The following is a 4,239-nucleotide window of genomic DNA, read 5'->3' as shown; positions in this document are numbered from 1 at the left end:
GCGGGGTCCGGGGTGCAGGGGCTGGGTCAGTTTGCAGAGTGTCTGGGTGCCTTCCCTTTTTTTTTTTTTTCATGGTTCCAGGGAGCTCCGTCCCTGTTCTCTGGCACCCCCTGCAATTGTATTTCAAGGGGCTCCATTCTGGGTTAAGCTGCAGGCCAGGCACCCACTGTGTCTGGCTGTGTCCCCTTGCTGCCTCTGAACTAGCAAGGGGACGAGCCTGACCCAACACCCAGCAGGCTCCCGTGTGGTGGGAAAGCTCCTCGGGTGGCCCGAACACCCATGGAGGGCACGAGGGCCTGGCTGGACTTGCCACAAGAGGTTGGGGCAATGCAGGGTGAGCAGCTGCCCCTTGCTCCGGAGACAAGGAGAGGGAGGCCTGGGACGCCGACCAGGAAGCTGTGGTTCCTCCTGCCCTACCTCCCTCCCACTCCCACCCATGTCTGGGCTCCCAGGCAGGGAACCCGATCCCTTCCTTTGTGCTCGGGCCAGGAGAGTGGAGAAACGCCCTCCAGTCTGGGAGCAGGGGAGGGAGGCCGAGGAGCTGGGGCAGCTGCTCCGAGCAGAGTTCTGGCTTCTTCTCAAACCCTGAGCAAGCGGGTGGGCGTGGGCGGTTGGTCCTGCCGACAAGAGTATGGTACTTGGTACTTGTTACGGTACTTGACACCCACTTTGCACCTTTCTCTGTTGTTCTCTTAGCACTTTACCTGTAGGCAGGTGGGCAGGTGGGCAGGAGTGGGGGGCGGGGCCAGGAGCTGTCCATCAGCAAGCAGCAAGACTAAGAGGTGGGCTCTGTGGCCAAAGAGACCACAGCGGGCGTATCTTTTCTGATGCTGTTTAAATGTGGGTCAGGCTCCCCCTTGTCCGGGATCGCAGCCCGCTGCCCTCCCACCCTTCTCCATCCGGCTCGGCTTGGGACTGGCCAGACTTCTCCAGGCTGAGCTGCGAGGAAGATAAACTTGTCGGGAGGCCAGAACTGATGACTCCGCAGCCTGAGGCCAGCTGGGTCTCTCATCTCATCTCCCTGTGGACACGGATTCTCTGATTCTCTGTTGGGCCCACCTGGCTGCCCCGAGGGCTCAGGAACTGAGAGAGGCCGATGCTTCCTGCCTGCATGGCCCCTGGCTCCTCCACGCCCTCCGACCTGGCCTGGGCTTGGCGCCGAATCCCCATCCTCAGTGCCCTCTCTAGAGCTAGTCGGGCAGGCCAGTGTCTACACGGCATGGCCGGGTGCTGGGGCCTGGTGCAGGAAAGCTTGGCGGGGAGGCCACTGTGCTGTCTCCACTGTTTCTCTGCTGTGCTGACCCACATCTGGACGCCTGGGTCACGCAAGGGCGGGACGTCCACCGTGGATGGGAGAGGACAGTCATTTTGCGGTTTATCTAGAGAGTATTGGGACCCTTATTTATTATTTAAACATTTGGAAAAGCACTGCTAGTTTACTCGTCTCTCCTCCTCATCCTCCTCGTCCCGGCTCGGAGGGACTCCCACCCTCACCCAGGCAGTCCAGCTCTGCTTTGCTGGCTGTCTGGAGCAGACACAGCATGGGGGTGGGAGCCCCCAAATCCGGTGAGGGAGCAGTCTCCCTTCAGATGGTACAAGTGCTCCCCAGAGGCGTCCCCAGCCCCCACCCAGTCCGGGCACCTGGCTCAGTGGCCCGCTGTGTGGCCTCCGTATTTCCTTCCTCCCTTTCCACTGGAAAGGACTTGGCCTTGGATAGCAAATTCCTCCTTGATGAATGGACCCTGTGGGAATGTTTCATACTGACAGATTATTTTTATTTATTCAATGTCATATTTAAAATATTTATTTTTTATACCAAAGGAATACTTTTTTTTTTTTTTAAGAAAAAAGAGAAATTAATAAAGAATCTGTTCTTGGCAAGGTTTTCAGCATGTACTGATGTGGGGAGATGGGGCTGGAGGGGCCGGGGTCTTGTCCTGGGCACCCAAGTGGGTGGGGTGTGGCTCAGCAAAGGGCACGAGGGTGGAAGAGGACACCTGCCCTGGGTAACAGCAGGGCCGAGCCGGCAGAACGAACTTGGGACATGCAAAACAAGGTGGACGGTGCCCAAGGAGAAAGACGCAGGGCTCAGAGCGGGGAGGGTGCGACTGGGTGTCTCAGCTGTTGCCTCCCAGCTCCTCGCTTCCCTCTCCGAGCAACCCGGTGATTTGTCCTTCCCATTTAACAGAGGAGGAAACAGGTTCGGAGAGAGCCCCCTGTCCGGGGTCCCCTGAAGTGTTTGGGGCCATTTAGGGCCACTCCTTTAGCTCCAAAGCTCACGCTCTCTTCCCCACATGGAACTCTAGGGACCTGGAAGATCCCAGCTGCCAAGGTCTCTAGCCATCAGAGGGACATGGCAGGGCCAGGCCTAAATGGTTCCTGAGCAGGAAGGAGAAGAGATGCGGAGGCCAGAACTGGTGCTGACCCCACCCTCTCTGATGGCTCTTCTGGGCCCACAGGACCCCTGCACAAAGGACACTGCTGTCCCACCCGGTCTCACACAGCAACCTTCCCCCAGCATCCCGGGGCACCTTCGCCAGGGAGTGAGCGTGGTCAGAACTGGGTAGCCAAAGCCACGAGGACATTAGCGCAGTCCCAGAGGTCTCCCGTGTTCTGCTCTGGTGTTAGGGCCTGGGCTCCCCAGCTGGGATTCATTTTGGGGACCTGGGTGGCGTTCCTGAGATTCACCTACTTCCTTGTTTGTAGGGAATGTTTGTCAGGGGCAGGTCCTGAGCTGGGTTTGAAGATGAGCAGGACACAGTCCAGGCTTGCTAGAAGCTCGCGGGCTGCTGGGGACAAGAAATGGCCCCCGGGAAGGTATGTGTGACGGAGAGGCTCCAGGAAGATGCCGAGGCCGAGACGAAGAGAGCAGCACCTCAGGTGTGGGGTGGCAGCCTCTCCGCGCTCTCTACTGAGCAGGGGCTGGGCGGCATGGGGCCACACTGGCCTCCCCGGGAGCTGAGACAGATGCAGGATCTGGGGCCAGATGGAGGTACGCAGGTAACACACACCGCTCTGCAAGGCTGACCCAATGGGAAGGGTCTAGATTCGCATCCAGAGACCTCCCTGGGCACGGTGCGCTTAGGTACACAGGTTCGTTATCTGGGATGGCTGGGCTGTGGGTGGGCCCTGTGTGAAAACCCCACAGTGTGTGGGGAGGTGCTCTCTCTAGTCCACCTGCTCATGGAATAAAATAAATAAATAAACTTAAAGAAACACACAATGATGGGCCAGCCAGGTGGCATGGTGATTAAGGTGACCGGATCCCACATAACTGACTATGGTTCTAGTCCCAGGTTTAGTAGCTTAAGCACACCAGGCACATAAGTGTGTATGCCCAAAATCCGAAGAGGAGAATGGAGGGGAAGGGATTATGGTGTGGCCAACCCCCCTGAGGGGTGATTTCTCACCTTCTCTCTGTCTCTCTTTTTTTTTTCCTTTTTTTGTGGGGCGGGGAGAGGATTTTGCTATAGGGCATGTGCGCTCGCCAGAAAGAGAGAGACAGAGAGACAGAAAGCGAGAAATCACCCCCCAGGGGGGATGGTCACACCGCAATCCCTTCTCCTCCATTCTCCTCTCGGGATCTTGGGCACGCACGCACACACACACCCGGAATGAGTTTTAGGCCACCGGGTCCGAGACTCGAACCGCAATCGACTACATGGGAGTTCAGCAACATAGCCATTATGCTAACTGCTGGTTCCTCTCTATCTCTCTGCAGGGAATGCATGCGGGTACCCTAAAAGCAAACTGGGAAAGAAAAAAAAAAAGGATAATCTTGGCCTCACCCCCCACCCTAGACCTTTGGGAATCAGAATCTACCTTTAACAAGATCCCAGGCGAGCTGTGTGCACGCTGAATAAGGCCACCCTGCCCTTCATCTCCTACTTGCAGGACTCCGCCAGGCCAAGTGCAAGAGCCTGGAGGGCGAGGCAGCCCACAGCTGTTCCTGTCTTCCCTAACGTGCAGCCCGGCATCTCTCCACCCCTCCAGCTGGCCGAGTCTCCGGACCATGCCACACCCGCCAACGGCCTCCCAGCCCGCCCAGGGCTGGGAACACTCTCTCCCCTTAGCTCAGGCAAGAGGAAGCTGAAACTTTTCAACAGAAATCTTTACTAGGAAACTAGAGGGAAAGAAAACGCACGTGCCAGAGCACAGAGAGGGAGCGCAGGAATAGCACATGCAGACAGGGAACAACAGCATGTCCTGCGGGGCTGGCCCTGCGGCCCAGGCCGGGGC

This window comes from Tupaia chinensis, unplaced genomic scaffold, assembly GCF_000334495.1.
Source record: "Tupaia chinensis unplaced genomic scaffold, TupChi_1.0 Scaffold000226_1, whole genome shotgun sequence".
Lineage (NCBI taxonomy): Eukaryota > Metazoa > Chordata > Mammalia > Scandentia > Tupaiidae > Tupaia > Tupaia belangeri.
Note: the sequence above shows the minus strand (reverse complement) of the source record.